We start from the raw sequence: 20,028 nt of genomic DNA, 5'->3' as shown, positions 1-20,028 counted from the left end.
AAGTTCAGTTCACAATTCTATCCACACTCAAACCCCGCCAGAATTAGCTTTCAAAGTTACGGAATTTACTTAACTGCAACACAGACGATTTTCTAACATACACGTTTGCAGTCGATGTTCAATAATAGTTCGTTTTTTAACGTTAATGCTCGCCATAAGCACTTAGTAAAAGTTTACGAAGTACCGCCACGCTTTTAATTATTAAAGTTACTCGCGTCTTTCGCGGAACGAAAAGTCACAACTCGCTCAAACTCACACTACGCGTTACTGGACTCTTCCAGTCTCAAATCGCACAGTACCGAACCGATGAAGCCGTTTTATGACTTCATTTTACACATTATTCGCGAGGACACATCAAGCATGTCTCTTCTCGATCACAGTTCCTTCGCGACTCCTCCTCCACTCCTCTCGCGACTCACTCTCCTAGTCTGCTAACCGTCCTCGCATCTCATTGGCTCACACATCACACAGCCAATCAGAATTAACTCTTTGGGTGCGCCTCGCGCCAAAATCTAGCACGCACCAGTCATGACTTCTGAATCATTTACGTCATGATTTCTTGTTACACAAAATTTACTGTATAATTTAACAAACCGAAAGGAAAACTAGACTTTACTTTATTTCCAGAAATTATTTAAATACTCGCGAACGTTCTGGCTGCTTGTACAATACCATACACTCTTGGACATCCGACATTCACTAAGATGGGGAACCACTGGCGACTCTGTTCCCACGGTTACATCGTCTGAACACTTGCGAGTTCCAACCTAGATTTTATACACTTGCAAAGAATGGCGAATGTCCCTCTTTCATTCACTCAGGCACACTCATTCACTCTCACCTACTCATATAAAATAACTGTTCACAAAAATTCAAAACATTTATGGTTTTAACAAAGTTATAGGTGAATTTCTAAAAGTAAAATTCTCAAAATAAATACAAAAGCACGGAAGGTGATTTTGTTTCATAGTTGGATGGTCACTGAAGGTGATCTATACATAATGGTATTTATTTAGACTCGAAAATTGTAGAAATTTGCGTTTTCTGTAAGATTTTTCTAATTTCCAAAATATGCAGGTTTCAAAGCTCAAATTTGGATGACTTATTTTTATTCATAACAGAAACTAGTATATTAACTTTTAATTTCCTCAGGTTCCTCAGTTAGAAGTTATTAAAGATGAAAGTTCCACGTTATACACGCGGCTAGTTAGCGCACAGGTCTTACATTCTCACGGTACAGACATGCCATATGGTCGTGACGTCAGACGAACGGACACCGGTAATCTGCCCGCTACAGCACATATGCTAATCTGATGGCTACTTTACAGTCTGTCTACATTTCACAGTAAATATTTGATAGAAAACTGTGCGCTCGCACTAGTTGCGACGCCACACACCTCCTGAGGAAACTAAATTTTTTCATTCATGACAAACTTTTAGTTTTCTAAAAAAATTTCTATTAAAGATTTACTCAAACAGCTATTTAACATTTATAGTTCCTGTACATCAATCATCCACTTATACCTAGGGCTGACGACCTACAAAACATCTTATATCTAAACATGCACTTTTATCATCATTCAAAAAAAAAAATTTTTCAGATTACAAAAATCTATTTACAAATTCCTGAAAGAGAAAACAAACCTAAATACTATCTTGATGTACGTCACACGCACACTAACACTACTATCGCTATGGTGAGCGTCACTTTTTTACCACTTACACTTAAGATTTTGATAGCACTCGTAGTTCGACCGGGTCCTGCTTGGGAGGTCCATTTCAAGTCTCGTGCTACCACCTCTGTTTACTTCGGCGCACCTGAAACATCAGCTGGCCTCAGTTCCCTTTCTAACTGCTACGTCTTAACCTACAGCAGCGATAAATGGCGCTATCTGCTTGACTCTAAAGTCTCATATTTTTGATAAAATTTACTTTACAGTATGTACAATTTTCAAAATTTTTTTTTTTTTTTTTTTTTTTTTTTTAAGTGAAAAGTGAATTGACTTTCCTAATGCAGTACCGAAGTGGCACATTTACTCTTTAATTACTTCTTCATCTCATAATCAAACAAGTTATGGTTACATAAGAAATACTAAGAAAAACAATTCCTACAAATAGTTCACAAATACATAATAAATCTCCGCCAGCACTGGTGACTCTCCAGTTCCTGTACAATACACAACAATATAAAATATACACAAAATTATCAATATTACAATTCTGTCTCCAGGCAATCTCCTGTAGTCCTGTATCATAAATTAAACACTGAAAAATACATATTTACTTATTCATTTATCAACACTACAATCCTTATACTAATCTCTACGACAAACTTGGGGAGCTTTGTGTGTCTCTGGTCAAAAATGGAATCGATGTCATGGGTACTTTCCTCATCTCACATATCTGGAGTTACTTCAATTTCTTGTCAACATCAGGTTTTCTCTAGTCACATTCGGGTTTAAATTACAACTCTCATACTCATACTTCACACACTCAGGTTAGTATTTGTTAAAGCGTTTCCTACTAATCTGCGAAACCTCGTTACCCATACTTTCTAACATACATCCACCTCCTGAGTTACCAACGTCGCCTCAGCTCTGTTTACATTCGTAGCCTCACTTCCTTTTGTTTACAAACATCTCCTCTGTTTACCAACAAACGCCACCTCTGGTTACCAACATTAAGCTTTTTATTTACTCACCTTCGTAGCCTCACTTTTTCCTAATATCGAGCTAGCCAAACACTATGCTCATTCTTTCTCCTTTTCTCACATATTTCTCTTCATTTGACAGTCAGTCCTGCTGCACTGTCCCTTTAACTTAACTTCCTTTACCCCTTTGACAGTCAACCTTGTTGCACTGTACCTTTACTCATTTTACCACTAAATCACCTCCTGAGGCTCTGACTTCATTGAACAGACAGTTTTGCTGTACTGCTCCATTTCCTTTCCTAAACATTAGCTTAATGCTACGTCTTAACATATCGTTCTGTTACTTAACAAACAGCTTCAATGTTCGTCACCATATTTTCTGAGGCTCTTACATTTCTTAGTTATTTTACCTTTCTAAGGGCATTACTCACACCTTAGGCCAAACATTTACTTTACTGAGACTTAATACTTATCTGAGGTATCTTAATCCTTTTTGATTTTCTCTTACACTCATTCCTTACGCTTAACCTATACTGCACTGAGGTTCTTTCCTACTCATTACTTAAACACTTTATCACTTAAAAACTACGATAGAGAAGAAGGAAAGACGATAGAATTTTAGTTCTGAATGAAAGAAGAGGTAGGTTGACAATACGGAAAAGAAAGTGGAAGAAATATTGTCAAACGACTCGAGACCTAGTGCTCGTCACGCACTTAGCTCTGCAAAGAGTGCAAAGCTCTCTGAGGTATTTTACTCACGCCTGGCCACGTCTCTCTTTTGAACATATCTTTTCAAATCCACAATGTTCCTAAGCCCTAACACCTTATGTGATTTCACAAACTCCAGTCTATAAGCATTTGGGTGAGGCTTCTCTACGATTCTAAATGGGCCCACGTACTCATTATAGCCCTCCAAGAATTTCTCTGTTTTACAAATACATATAGGAAAATCATTCTGCTCAGGATCCTCACATAGCTGCTTACCGATGAAAGGTATAGTAATTAGTTTACCCTTAATTTTTACCATAACATCATTGGTAGAAAAATTCACCCATCCTTCATATTTATTCAAAAAGTCAGCCCCCACCAATATGTCTACACTCAGTCCATTTATAACTAAGAAGTTCTGTCTTATTTCTACTTCCTTAAATGCTATGGGTAGAAACACTTCCTGTTTTACTGTCTTCTTAGTCTTACCGGTTGCTACTACAATGTTCAAGCCACTTACTGGCATCTTAACAATCTGTTTACTGTTAGGGAGTTCATTTACCAAGTTCTGGGATACTGCACAGACTTCCGATCCAGTATCTATCAAACATTTAACTGGTTCATTTAATACTCTTAGCTCTACTATCGGTTGCCCTAAGTACTCTTTATTTATTTTGGGTTCTGCTTCCTCCAATAAATCTTGCACAATTTCTCTCCTTTCGAAGCCTGTCTTTTGGGTGGCAATCACATTCACACTTACAGGGTTTATTTCATGCTTATTATCACCCTCAATTCTAGTGGCAGCTCCTATTAGCCTATCCACTATTGCTAAGTCAAAACATTTTTCCAATGTTTCCCCCTCTTTCTCATTAACCTCCTTTTCTACGACCCTATCCAAGGCGTCGTCATTAACCTCTACCTCCTCCTCTAATCTATCCTCTTCTTCGTAACTATCTACAACATCAATTATCTTATCAAGCACAGTCACAACCCTGCCATTATTACTGTTCTCACCCCTATCCGACAGCTCTTCATTAGTTTTACTGTGCATAATGTCTTTCTGATTATTACCCTTATAACTAGTACTTAGTTCTTCAATAAGTGGCTTCTTATGATTATTCTTACAGTTAATTGGTTCATTAACCTCCACTTGACTTAAAGCTACTATCTCTGTCTGTTTTACGTTATCCTCCCTAAATTTTGTAGCAACAACATTTATGTTAGGTGGTCGTTCAGGCTGCTTTCTTATGAATGGTTTTGCCAGCGGATTTAACTTTAAACGCTGTTGCCTACGATCGCCAGCACACTCGTAGACAATTAATGGTTTTCCGAGCGCGGTGCGTCATCACTATGCCTCCAGCTGACCGCCTCACCTCCTGACATCTGTCGGCCGCTGTCATACTGCTCGCGTTCATTGAACCTGTTAACATATGTTCTTCCTCTACCACGTGAACTGCCACGGTATCCGCCGCCTCGCTGAACACCCATCCTATTAATGTTTACATCCGCGCGATTGTCATTCTGCCTAGCAGGCGGGCGATGCTCCCTCCTCATGTTTTCTTCTTCTTTTTGGACGGATTCAACCCTTTCTAAATACTGTACGAACTTGTCAATGTTATCTCGGGGCGCAGATATGATCTTAGTTTTCCAGTTCCACGGTAGCTTATTTTCTACCCCTAATATGATCTGTTCTGTTTCTAACTTATTACTAAGGTAGGACAGAGTTGTTACCCACCTTTGAACAAATCGTTTGATGCCCTCTCTCTTGGGGTCATACTTCTCTCCCGACCAGAACCGATTAAGAACATCCATCTGCTTTCTCTTTCCCCAGTATTCCTCAAAGAACGCTAATTTAAATTCTGACAATTTCGCGTATTTTTCAGAGGCTAAATTCCCCCATACTCTGGCCTCTCCCATCAAATTTGAAGTGATAAAGCCTATCTTTTGTTTATCGCTCCATACTTTCGGCAAAACGTCTTCAAAATCGTTCCAAAATTCTCTGGGGTGCATGTTCTTACTTGGGTCAAATTTTAAAAACTGTCTGTGGGTAACATACGCAACCTCGGTAGATTCAATTATTCCACTGGAAATTATACTACCACTATGGTTAGAAACACACTGTTCTACTTTGGTTAGTCTGCATTCATGCCCACAAAGTTGCTCATTCATACTTTCACTGAAATGGCTTATGTGAGTCTCTAAATTATTGACCTTATTTACAACTTGCTCTCCAAGTTTCTCACACCGAATTTTGGTATCATTTACTTTACATTCTAAGGCGGCATGATTAATTTCATTGGAATTCTCTACCACTTTTATGTGCTCACATACTTTATCTAATTCTGCATCAACATGGGATTTAAATTGCTGTTGATCCTCAGTAACCTGTTCGATTCGTGTCGTCAATTCACTTTGCACTTGAACAATATTTTCTGTACATTCTAGTTTAACCTGCTGTATTTCAACATTTACTTTACTACTGAGCACTGCTAAATCTTGCTTCCAACAGTCTCTGAGATCGGATATTTTGGAATCTAAATCAGCGCCCATTTTAGTCATCTCATTACTTAAATCAGATCCTAATTTAGACATTTTTGAATCCATTTGTGACATATTAGTTTCCAATTTTGATATACTGGAATCCATTTTTGACATACTGGAATCCATCTTACTTGACATATTGGAATCCAACACGTTCATCTTAGTTAATAGATTCATCAGCATACTGGCGACATTATCCTTCGCCCCCTCATTTGCTGATACAATGTCCCTATTAACATTAACTACCGGCATGGGTAACTGTAACTCACTGGGCACTGACATATTTGGATCTGACCCTAAGCTATAATTAACATAGGATGAATCAGTCAAACTACTACTGAAATTGGGTTGAGACACGTCTAAACTAAAATTCATGGGGTCATTTTCCCCTGTCTCCATCCCACTATCACAACTTAGTTCCGCCTTTTTGTCACTTGGTTGAAACTCAGCCATTTTTCTCAGTTTGACTCCACAAACACACAAAGTTTTCAAAAGCACTGTACTTAACTTTGTGCTTCGGCGTGCTGCGTTGCTGCTAGATGAAACTGCGGGTCCGTTCACCATACACTGCAATGCTGTACCAGTTTCCGGGCCCCCGCTCGAATCAGCGCTGCCAACTGCCACTGCTGTCGTCGCCTCTGCGTAGTCTCCGTACCTCGTCGTCTGCCAGACGCCGTCGTAGACTGCTATTCCAATCGGCGCGTAGTCACCGAAAAATTCTTCCGTTCCGTACAACACATTACAGTTCACGGACACTTTCACTGTCCTTCCTATTCACGTGGCGATATCAATTTGTACGCTACACAGTTCCTACACATAGCGAGCACTTCTGTATTGTCCGGTAATTGTCACTACTGCTTTTTTTTTTGAAATTCACTGGAATTTACTATTTTTATTTCCCGGCCGATGCACCACTTGCGACGGGTCAGGCTCTTATCGCGCAGTTTCCTTTCCCTGAAAGAAAATCCACCTACCTCGTTTCTTAGGTAGTTACTGCACTCGCCTCTCCTGATAGCAGCTACTGGAAAAATTGCAGAAAAGCAGTGTTGAAGAAACTGCAATTTAATAGCCGCTCACCGGAGGCCGCGATACATGTTTGCTGAAATACAATCTATGAGCAATCTTCCTAAATAAATTGAGTTATTGGAATGGTAGTAATTGTTTACTCAAACGAGAACGCGAAGTTGGTAATTCTATTTAAGCTCTTTATTGTCTTTAAGCCTGATCATCAGCCCGCTAATCTACGTTTGAAGAAAGTTCAGTTCACAATTCTATCCACACTCAAACCCCGCCACAATTAGCTTTCAAAGTTACGGAATTTACTTAACTGCAACACAGACGATTTTCTAACATACACGTTTGCAGTCGATGTTCAATAATAGTTCGTTTTTTAACGTTAATGCTCGCCATAAGCACTTAGTAAAAGTTTACGAAGTACCGCCACGCTTTTAATTATTAAAGTTACTCGCGTCTTTCGCGGAACGAAAAGTCACAACTCGCTCAAACTCACACTACGCGTTACTGGACTCTTCCAGTCTCAAATCGCACAGTACCGAACCGATGAAGCCGTTTTATGACTTCATTTTACACATTATTCGCGAGGACACATCAAGCATGTCTCTTCTCGATCACAGTTCCTTCGCGACTCCTCCTCCACTCCTCTCGCGACTCACTCTCCTAGTCTGCTAACCGTCCTCGCATCTCATTGGCTCACACATCACACAGCCAATCAGAATTAACTCTTTGGGTGCGCCTCGCGCCAAAATCTAGCACGCACCAGTCATGACTTCTGAATCATTTACGTCATGATTTCTTGTTACACAAAATTTACTGTATAATTTAACAAACCGAAAGGAAAACTAGACTTTACTTTATTTCCAGAAATTATTTAAATACTCGCGAACGTTCTGGCTGCTTGTACAATACCATACACTCTTGGACATCCGACATTCACTAAGATGGGGAACCACTGGCGACTCTGTTCCCACGGTTACATCGTCTGAACACTTGCGAGTTCCAACCTAGATTTTATACACTTGCAAAGAATGGCGAATGTCCCTCTTTCATTCACTCAGGCACACTCATTCACTCTCACCTACTCATATAAAATAACTGTTCACAAAAATTCAAAACATTTATGGTTTTAACAAAGTTATAGGTGAATTTCTAAAAGTAAAATTCTCAAAATAAATACAAAAGCACGGAAGGTGATTTTGTTTCATAGTTGGATGGTCACTGAAGGTGATCTATACATAATGGTATTTATTTAGACTCGAAAATTGTAGAAATTTGCGTTTTCTGTAAGATTTTTCTAATTTCCAAAATATGCAGGTTTCAAAGCTCAAATTTGGATGACTTATTTTTATTCATAACAGAAACTAGTATATTAACTTTTAATTTCCTCAGGTTCCTCAGTTAGAAGTTATTAAAGATGAAAGTTCCACGTTATACACGCGGCTAGTTAGCGCACAGGTCTTACATTCTCACGGTACAGACATGCCATATGGTCGTGACGTCAGACGAACGGACACCGGTAATCTGCCCGCTACAGCACATATGCTAATCTGATGGCTACTTTACAGTCTGTCTACATTTCACAGTAAATATTTGATAGAAAACTGTGCGCTCGCACTAGTTGCGACGCCACACCTTGGTGCACACCACACAGTATGCTGATGACGCAGCCTTTTACACTCGTAATGCGAATAAGAAGCAGGTCATTCGTAGGCTACAAAGGGTTTTAGAAACCTGGGCCCGTCACTGGTGCATCACTATCAACCCTGAAAAGGCACAGGATATGCTGATCACCTCGAGACTCGGGAGATGCAGACCCCCTCAACGCCGCCCCCCCCCCCCCCCACCTTCACCTTCACCTACACGGATCCCGAATCCCCTGGCGCAGATCCGCCAAGTATCTTGGCGTAACCTTGGATTCGAGACTAACGTGGAAATCTCATATAGACGAGGTCCACAGGAAAGTCTGTGCCAGAATGCCCATCCAATACCCAGTCCGCAACACAACCAGCTCCCATACCTGCTCTGTAATAGTCAATGTCTAACAAGCCCTTATACGGCCAGAAATGGGATATGCATGTCCTGTCTGGGGATACGCAGAGAAGCAGCATCTGGACAAACTCCAGAGGCTAAAGAACCGCACCCTCAGGAGAGAACTACATCTACCCATGGGATTCCCCACTGACGATCTGGACGTAGCTGCCGAAATCTTCCTCCTGAAAGAAAAATTCCAAGGAATGGCAAGGGTTTTCAACCAGAGCTCTTCCAGATCTGGAAATAATCTCATCCACTCCCTAGGCCAGTATTGCGTGTCCCGTGATAAGCACGAACGCTCTATGACGATCTTCGACGACTAAGCCGAAGAGAAAAATCCCAAAGTTTCCAAGTCCTAATGCCAATCCTTAATCCTTAAAATACCCCACATCTCGCCAACCTCAGGCAAGTACAAGACACCACCACAACATATAGACAGTCAAAACTATCCAAGATAATCACTCACCCACGACATACATTGTGGAGTAAAAGCCAACGGGCTACAAACTTTCCCGTACACGTCCCCAAAGAGGGGAAAGTAAAGGGTGAAAGAGGGGCAGACAGACCATTCCATCAGAACCACCTGATGATGGTGGAAAGGTTATTCGCCGAAATATCGTGGGGTCTTCGACGATCGCGTCCAGCAGGACACCTGAGAGCCCTGGAAACACTCAGTTATCGGTTTTGTTGAAAATGTAACAGACTAACATATTCTTGGCTTTAATGTTGTTCTATTCATAAAACAATGCACAAACATTGGGGTCAAGTGGCCTTGGACATGGTTAGTGCCACGTGCAAAATGCGCCAACAAAGGTAGGTATCGGAAGCAGTGGTCAGACTGCGGTGAGTCGTTATGGCAGATGCACGTTGTTATTGCGAGTGAGATCCGATCTTGTGCAAAAATATTAGGAGTGCTTATTTAAATGTGAGTAGCATCAAGAGTAGCAGTTTTGGATGCTACGAAAAGTCGTCTCTGTAACATAAATTATCGGAGCCCAAGAATTTCTGACTGAATTAATGGCAACGTGGCGTGCGCCCAACTACGGCGTAATGCCCTCGAAATGGACAAATCCATACTTGTAACGATGTCTGCCAGCACGGGATCGTGAAGATATCATCCAGCCACCATTACATGTTAACTACGACGTTCCATGTTGTAACGAGAAAAGGCAAGGTAGAAAAGTTTTGTTAAACAATGTTCAGAACTGTGTCATCTCGCGAAATCGGGTGTACTGCCAGTGGTCTGCATTTTCCCAACACGATATTTCGACGTCGCAACTCGCCCCGTCTTCATCAGGCGTTTCCTGCGACAGATCAAGAAGCTGAGTGTGTCCCATACTTATGCTTGGGCGGTGTCTGGGGTTCCATACACCGTCCAACCCACTGTGGCCGATCCAGGTGGTGCTATTCGTCTCTAGGCGTTCCGTCTTTCGTCCTTGCGGGATCGGTAGGCCCCTGCAGGGAGCGGAGAAAAGGCCAAAAGGACGACAGGGATACGATTTAAAGCCGGAGTGGACGCGAAAGCATGAGAAACGTCTGTAGAGTGCTGATAGTGCTGGGAACCCTCCTGACGGGCGCGACTTTAGCAGGGAATGCCTTCGTTTTGCCGCTACCAGGGCCGGCCTGTGTGGACGAGCGGTTCTAGGCGCTTCAGTCTGGAACCGCGTGACCGCTGCAGGTTCGAATTCTGCCTCTGGCATGGATGTGTGTGATGTCCTTAGGTTAATTAGATTCAAGTAGTTCTAAGTTCTACGGGACTGATGACCTCAGATGTTAAGTCCCATAGTGCTCAGAGCCGTTTGAACCATATTGAACCACTACCGGGGAAAACAGCGGAACCCGGTGCGGACGGAAGACGGAACACCTAAGAGATAAATATCACCGCCAGGAACGGCCGCAGCGGGTGCAGACGGTGTAGGAATCACCAGACACCGCCCTGGCAAAAATATGGGAAACTGTCAGCTTGTCAACATGAAATGTGCGCTGATTTGCATTAAATAAATAAATGTAAATCAAACATAAAATGTCAAACACAATGGCTGAAACGGGTTTACAGCAAGACCTCAAATATCCCGCCTTTCTCCTTCAAAGTCCGAGCGACAGACTGTCAATCCTAAGGGCCTGGATTCGATTCCCGGCTGGGTCGGAGATTTTCTCCGCTCAGGGACTGTATGTTGTGTTGTCCTAATCATCATCATTTCATCCCCATCGACGCGCAAGTCGCCTAAGTGGCGTCAAATCGAAAGACTTGCACCAGGCGAGCGATTTACCCGACGGGAGGCCCTCGTCACCCGCTGTGTGTGTGTGTGTGCTCCCCTTCAAAGAAGGGAATGAAAAGTGCAAAAAATAAATAAACGATAGAAAGAAAGCTTGTCGGCCAGTCGCAGGAAATGTCTGATGAAGACGACGAATTACGACGTCGAAATATTGTTTTGGGAAGATGCAGAGCACCGGCAGTACACAAGATTTCATGTGATGACACTGAATAGCCGGGAAAGTCTAAGAAATTGCTTTGTAAGACTCTACAGGGAGGGATTGTACAAGAAGATGAATCTATTGCACAAGCTACGACAGCGCAAAGAGGATACGGTGAGCTCGTTCAGTTTCCTCCTTAGGCGCCGAGAACAAGACGTGGTGATTGCATCTGACAAAATTAAACATCATATAACGTCCAGGGCGGTTAATAGGATCACGCATCGTGTCAGTATGCCGCTGGTAAGGGAAACGATCCGTGATATATCACATAGACTGGACGTCACCTCCAGGGAACTACTACGCCTGCTTCTGGTCTTGGCAAATAACTTAACACCAGAGAATTGGGACAGGATGGACGGTACTTCATGGTCGCTCGCAGCATGCATCAAACATAACGCTAAAGCCTGACAACTGGTGAAATTTGAGCGCTTGATTAAAAGAGTGCAACAAACACATGATACCTGCAAGTTGGTAAATCTGAGTGATCGCACATTGGACGATGCCACCTTAAAATTACTGGGAAGCGGCTTCAACTTTGCCGTCACTCCTAGAGACCTACCAATTTCCAGCTTTATCATCTCTGTGGAGCAGGTGGTCAACACTACCATCAAGTGCTTTAGAGGAGATTCAGAGAAAGACGTGCAGGGTGGTCACCAAAGCAAGGCCATCCAAACCAAACATCTCAAAAGACGAGAGGATACTCTCAGGAGTTTTCGGGAAGATGAAAACTTATTGGACTTATCGGTGGACAAGGGGAACTCTACTTTCGTACTGCTGAAGACCGGCTATGACCAGACGATCTGTCAACTTTTACAGAATCCTGCTTACAGTCAACTGCAGAACGACCTACACCGATAGAGCGGACAGGAAAGCCAGGGCTCCTCTTAATGAAACAGGATGGCCTGACAAGTTTGTGAAGCAATTGAAAGCTAAGGCACCAGGACCACCCAGACTATATGGGTTAGCCAAGGTCCCTAAAGAGGGTATACCGCTTCGCCCAATCGTAAGCGACATTGCTGGAGCCACCTACCCTACAGCATCCACCTCAATAGGATGTTAGCACCATATGTGGGAAAGTGTGTCCACCACATCTGCAACTCCTCGAACTTATTGTAACTCACGAAAACCTACGAATCTCGAACACAGACATCATGGTCAGCTTTGATGTTGCGTCTCAGTTCACAAGGGTATTACTCCAGGACGCACTCAATTTAATCAGTGACAGATCTGATGGAACTCTGCTGGGCAAGCATATTTTAATATCGACTTACTTCCTATGTGGGGGATAATTTAATGAACAGACTGAAGCAGTGGCAATGGGTAGCACCTTATCTCTGAAAGTATCAGATCTGTTTATGGAGTGATTCAAGGATGAGGTAGTTACGACTTCTGCCTACCAGCCAACTTGTTTCTTCAGGTACGTGACGACCCATTCGTTATTTGGGCACAAGATCGGAAACGATTGGACGTGTTCCTCGACCGTGTGAACTCGAGACACCTCAACATTAAGTTCACAATGGAAGTAGAGAATTATGGCCAATTTTCATTCATTGATGCCTTGGTGAAAAGGAAGACAGACGCCACATTAGGCCACAGTGTGTATGGGAAACCAACACACAACTCCTTATATCTATAGGCTGACGGCTGCCATTATCTGGAACAGAAGAACGGCGTACTGAGAACACTTGTATATCGAGCCAAGACACTGTTCGATTCAGACAGTTTGACAGCAGAGTTAGAACATCTACACCAAGTGTTTACAGACAACAGGTACTCAACCAGGGACATCCGCAAAGCACTACATCCCACCAGACGACCTGATATAATGGGAGAAGCCCAAGAAGAAGAGACCAGTAGGGTACCCTTTCTACCGTATGCAGGGCCTATATCTGCTAACATTAGCAGGATCCTGAGAAATCACAAAGTCAGAAGTTTGTTCTGCCCCTCAAAGAAGATCAGGCCACGCCTTGGAATGGTCAAAGAGGGTCTGGTGTTAAGGAAACCTGGTGTCTACCATATACCATTTGAATGCGGTATCGGTCAAATCACCAAAACAATTGACATAAGAAGAACCCCAAAGTCATACCAGGCTACGACAGGCTACTAAGTCAGCGGTAGCAGAACATTGCTCGAAACTTGAACACGCCATGCATTACAATAAAACCAGACAGCAGATTCTGGGATAGCGTGATTATTGAATCTATCGAAATCGAGAGGACAGAGAACCTGATCAACCTGGAAGCAGGATACCAGCTCAGTACGGCGTTGAATGCGGCTTCAGAATTTCTAAAGAACCAACTAAAAGAAGTTTCCTTCTCTAGTGGCGAACCTCAGACAACCAGGGGTATAATTAACCGTAGCGAATCTCTTATGGAGCACCAAGTGGAAACTACACAACTGGTCATTAAAATTGCTACACCAGGACGATAACGTGCTACAGACGCGAAATTTAACCCACTGGAAGAAGATGCTTTGATATGCAAACGATTAGCTTTTCAGAGCATTCACACAAGGTTGGCGACACCTACAACGTGCTGACATGAGGAATGTTTCCAACCGATTTCTCATACACAAACAGCAGTTGACCGGCGTTGCCTGGTGAAACGTTGTTGTGATGCATCGTGTAAGGAGGAGAAATGCGTACCATCACGTTTCCGACTTTGATAAAGGTTGGATTGAAGCCTATTACGATTGCGGTTTATCGTATCTCGACATTGCTGCCCGCGTTGGTCGAGATCCAATGACTGTTAGCAGAATATGGAATCGGTGGGTTCTGGAGGGTAATACAGAACGCCGTGCTGGTTCTGAACGGCCTCGTATCATTAGCAGTCGAGATGACAGGCATCTTATTCTCATGGCTGTAACGGATCGTGCAGCCACGTCTCGATCAGTGAGTCAACAGATGGGGACGTTTGTAAGATGATAACCATCTGCATGAACAGTTCGACGACATTTGCAGCAGCATGCAGCAGCATGCTAGCGGTTACCCTTGACACTACATCACAGACAGGAGCGCCCGCGATAGTGTACTCAATGACGAACCTGGGTGCATGAATGGCAAAACGTCACTTTTTCGGATGAACCCAGGTTCTGTTTACAGTATAATGATGGTCGCATCAGTGTTTGGCGACATCGCGGTGAACGCACATTGGAAGCATGTATTCGTCATCGCCATACTGGCGTATCACCCGGCGTGATGGTATGGGGTACCATTGGTTACACGTCTCGGTCACCTCTTGTTGGCAATGACGGCACCTTGAACAGTGGACGTTACATTTCAGATATGTTCAGATGTGTTACCACCCGTGGCTCTACCCTTCATTCGATCCCTGCAAAACCCTACATTTCAGCAGGATAATGCACGACCGCATGATGCAGGTCCTGTACGGGCCTTTCTGGATACAGAAAATGTTTCAACTGCTGCCCTGGCCAACACATTCTCCAGATCTCTCACCAACTGAAAACGTCTGGTAAATGGTGGTCGAGCAGCTGGCTTGTCACAATACGCCAGTCAGTACTCTTAATGAACTGTGGTATCGTGTTGAAGCTGCATGGGCAGCTGTACCTGTACACGCCGTCCAAGCTCTGTTTAACGCAATGCCCAGGCGTATCAGGGCCGTTATTACGGCCAGAGCTGGTTGTTCTGGCCACTGATTTCTCAGGATCTATGCAGTCAAATTGCGTGAAAATGTAATCACATGTCAGTTATAGTATAATATATTTGTAAATGAATACCCATTTATCATCTGCATTTCTTCTTGGTGTAGTATTTTTAATGGCCAGTAGTGTATCGTGACGGGAGACAACTGTAGCACTCACGGACAAGAGAGGGAACAGCATCAACCACCGACGACTCAGGCACCACACTACCAGGGCGCAGACACAGTACAGAACTCCAGACGCCAGTCAACGCCACGAGGAATTGCTGCGGCGTGCACGGACAGAATATGCATTTCTGACAGCAGCCTAATGGGCAGGAAGCGCACCTTGAAGGGGCGTACCGATCCCACACGCCCGGTAAACTGACTGGAGTACGACGTAAAGTCGGAGCGGTCGTCAACAGTATAAGGAACGTCTGCAGCGTATCGATAGTGCTGGGAAAGAGAAGGCTGGCGCAGACCTAGTACGGAACGCCTTTGTACGGCCGCCACCTGGGGAAAAGAGCGGAAACGGGCGCGGACTGAAGACGGAACACCTAAAGACGAATAGCATCTCCAGAGACGGCCGCAGCGGGTGCGGACGGCGTAGAAAACACCAGACACCACCCAGGCATAAATATGGGATACTGTCAGGCTGTTCCGGGAGTGGCAGCTACCCGCCAACACGCGACGAAGCGACGCCTCAACCTCATGCGGAGGGACATCAAAGCAGCGGCTGAGGCGCACAGGAACAGCGTGTCGTCGTCCTTCGTCGCCTCCCTCAACCCAGAGGACGGCAGCACATGGTGCACAATGAAGTCGTTCCTGCGCCGACGACAGCGCATACCAATACTGGTTGGGCAAGACGTCATCTGCAGCCCAGACGGAAAAGCAGGTGTCCTGTGGGACCAATTCGAATAGTCATTCAGCGCGATGGACGACAATCTGGATGAAGACCACATCCAGCGGGTAGCCGAGCAACTCCAGGAGTTCCTGGAGGCAAGGGACGACGGGGACGTAATCGAAGCGATCTCCGCGGCGGAGGTGGCCGCACAGCTGAAGGCGCTCAATACTAGGAAGGTCGGAGACGCTGATGGGGTCACCAACCACCTGCTGAAGAACCTTCCAGCAGGGGCCGATCCACTGCTGGCGGGTATCTTCAACCAGGTCCTTCGCTCAGGTGTGTACCTCTATGTGTGGAAATATGCACAGATGGTGGCCATCCCCAAAGCGAACAAGGACCCGCGTGACGCCGCCAATTACAGATCCATCAGTCTGCTACCGGCTCCCTCCAAAGTGGTCGAGCGCCTCTACGCCAGGCTCCTGCTTCGCCACGTGACAGCAGAAGGAGTGATACCGGACGAGCAGTTCGGCTTCTGGAGGGGTCACTGTACGGTCCATCAGCTGATGCGGCTGGTGAAGGAGGCCATGCGCGCCCTGGAGACTCGGGAATACCTTGGGGCGGTGTTCCTCGACGTCTCCAGGGCATTCGACTCTGTGTGGCACGACGGTCTCGTGTACAAACGTTTTGTGCACGCAGTCCCGACGTCGCTCGGGGTCCTACTCCGATCGCATCTGGCCGACAGGACTTTTCACGTCCGCCTGGACGAGGGGATGTCCACGCACCGACCCATCCGTACTGAAGTGCCGCAGGGGTCCGTTCTCGGCCCACTGCTCTATTCCTTATTCATTGGCGCAAGTGAAGTTGGCATTCTACGCCGACGACACGGCGTTATTCGTGCGGAGTATGAAGGCAGTCGAGATGCGCCGCCTGCTCCAGCGTGGATGTGAGGCCCTTGGTGCGTGGTCGACAAAGTGGCGCCTGAAGCAGAATGTGGCGAAGAGCCAGAGGGTGGTGTTCACGCGAAGATTACTGCCACCAGATCTTCCGCCAGTCACCGCCATGGGAAGCCCCGTCCCGTGGAGCAGGACTGGCCGCTACCTGGGAGTCATTTTCGATAAGAAGCAAAGGTGGAAAGCCCACATCGAGGACGTCAGGGGCAGAGCAATCGGGCGCCTACGCGTTCTGTACCCTCTGCTCAACCCGTCGTCTGCCTTGCCTCCCCACCACGGCATCACGCTGTACCTGGCGCTGGTTCGTCCAGTGCTGGAATATGCGGCCGTGGTGTGGGGCAACGCGGCCGACGCACACATCAAGAGGCTGCAGAGGGTGCAGAACAGGGCACTCAAGCTCGCTCTGCGCCTACCGAAGCTCTATTCGACCGCTCGGCTACACCGGCATCCGCTTCCTCCGCGACCGATTTAAACAATCGGCGCGGGTGTTCTACGAGCGGGCCGTAAGGTCCGACAACAAGCTCGTTAGAGACTTTTTCCATCCTATTCACCACAGGCCAACCACGCGTTGGCCTGACCTGTTACGAGAATAATATCTCGCGACAGAGAAAGGACAACTCCCCCCAGAAAACAACTGATGCCAATTCGGACCGTGAGGAAGCCACTCCACAAATATAGGATTAGGAATAGCAGTATATGCTTAGCCTGCTCCCATCACAAGTCAGAGCAGACTCATATGGATAAGTGACAGGGATACTGTCAGCTTGTCGACCTGTCGCAGGAAACACCTGCTGAAGACGCCTCGTTGCGACGTCGAAATATTGTGTTGGGAAGACGCAGACCACCGGCAGTGCACCCAGTTTCACGAGATGACACCGAATTGGTGAGAAAATCTAAGAAATTACAACTGTTAGATCTGTTCAGGTAGCCGCTAGTTAGTAATTTCAATTTGTGATCAGTTCAGTAGCAATATACACTCCTGGAAATGGAAAAAAAAAACACATTGACACCGGTGTGTCAGACCCACCATACTTGCACCGGACACTGCGAGAGGGCTGTACAAGCAATGATCACACGCACGGCACAGCGGACACACCAGGAACCGCGGTGTTGGCCGTCGAATGGCGCTAGCTGCGCAGCATTTGTGCACCGCCGCCGTCAGTGTCAGCCAGTTTGCCGTGGCATACGGAGCTCCATCGCAGTCTTTAACACTGGTAGCATGCCGCGACAGTGTGGACGTGAACCGTATGTGCAGTTGACGGACTTTGAGCGAGGGCGTATAGTGGGCATGCGGGAGGCCGGGTGGACGTACCGCCGAATTGCTCAACACGTGGGGCGTGAGGTCTCCACAGTACATCGATGTTGTCGCCAGTGGTCGGCGGAAGGTGCACGTGCCCGTCGACCTGGGACCGGACCGCAGCGACGCACGGATGCACGCCAAGACCGTAGGATCCTACGCAGTGCCGTAGGGGACCGCACCGCCACTTCCCAGCAAATTAGGGACACTGTTGCTCCTGGGGTATGGGCGAGGAGCATTCGCAACCGTCTCCATGAAGCTGGGCTACGGTCCCGCACACCGTTAGGCCGTCTTCCGTTCACGCCCCAACATCGTGCAGCCCGCCTCCAGTGGTGTCGCTTCAGGCGTGAATGGAAGGAATAATGGAGACGTGTCGTCTTCAGCGATGAGAGACGCTTCTGCCTTGGTGCCAATGATGGTCGTATGCGTGTTTGGCGCCGTGCAGGTGAGCGCCACAATCAGGACTGCATACGACCGAGGCACACAGGGCCAACACCCGGCATCATGGTGTGGGGAGCGATCTCCTACACTGGCCGTACACCTCTGGTGATCGTCGAGGGGACACTGAATAGTGCACGGTACATCCAAACCGTCATCGAACCCATCGTTCTACCATTCCTAGACCGGCAAGGGAACTTGCTGTTCCAACAGGACAATGCATGTCCGCATGTATCCCGTGCCACCCAACGTGCTCTAGAAGGTGTAAGTCAACTACCCTGGCCAGCAAGATCTCCGGATCTGTCCCCCATTGAGCATGTTTGGGACTGGATGAAGCGTCGTCTCACGCGGTCTGCACGTCCAGCACGAACGCTGGTCCAACTGAGGCGCCAGGTGGAAATGGCATGGCAAGCCGTTCCACAGGACTACATCCAGCATCTCTAAGATCGTCTCCATGGGAGAACAGCAGCCTGCATTGCTGCGAAAGGTGGATATACACTGTACTAGTGCCGACATTGTGCATGCTCTGTTGCCTGTGTCTATGTGCCTGTGGTTCTGTCAGTGTGATCATGTGATGTATCTGACCCCAGGAATGTGTCAATAAAGTTTCCCCTTCCTGGGACAATGAATTCACGGTGTTCTTATTTCAATTTCCAGGAGTGTGGAACAAGATTTGCAATTCTTTCAAAGTTGTTTTACCTTACACAGCATTCTTTTTTCCTAAAGTAAATCAGTATTACTATTCCAGTCTATTTTTAGCGCAACATAAAGGCAAAAACTTGTCGTCTTATACATTGCTACAGTACGATGTTCTATGTCCCTTCAGACCAGCACTATTAGAGATAATACGGCAGTCTTCTTATAAGCCATTTGTTAAAAATTAACTTTCATTTAATTATGAAAGTTACTGCAAGGAATTGAGTGAAGTTAAAAACAGTCCAGCACGTCTTTGGTATTCCACTAGTAGAAAGTGTGCTAAGAATATTAAAATTTCAGTTCACTTTTTCATCTTACATCTGAATGTAAAGGGAAATGAAACTTCATTCACATGTGCAAGTTTTCACTCAAACAACATGTCAGTAAAATCTTCTGAAGTTTGCTAAAAATAATTCAAATTTGAAGTGTCAGAAGGTTCAAGTTTCTGTCAGAAGCGTGGAACAAATTTTGCTCCTTCAGAGCTGGCGGTTTTCGTAGAATTAGTCAGTTCTTTAAAGAAGATAACTCATTGACCAATACTCTGCTGTTACAGCTGAGTTAGCGCTATGTTCGGATGACAAAGCAATTTGTTGTGTACTTTATCCAAATGAAATATTTGCTGTAGGAACATGTGTCAGAAAGTTATTTACTAATTAGTAATTGCGTTAGATCACTGGTGAATATTGTGTGTAGTATCTCGCTAATGCTCAGCTGAGAGAACCGACAGTGAAATACATTTAAGA

Source organism: Schistocerca gregaria, chromosome 2 (assembly GCF_023897955.1).
Source record: "Schistocerca gregaria isolate iqSchGreg1 chromosome 2, iqSchGreg1.2, whole genome shotgun sequence".
Taxonomy (NCBI): domain Eukaryota; kingdom Metazoa; phylum Arthropoda; class Insecta; order Orthoptera; family Acrididae; genus Schistocerca; species Schistocerca gregaria.
Note: the sequence above shows the minus strand (reverse complement) of the source record.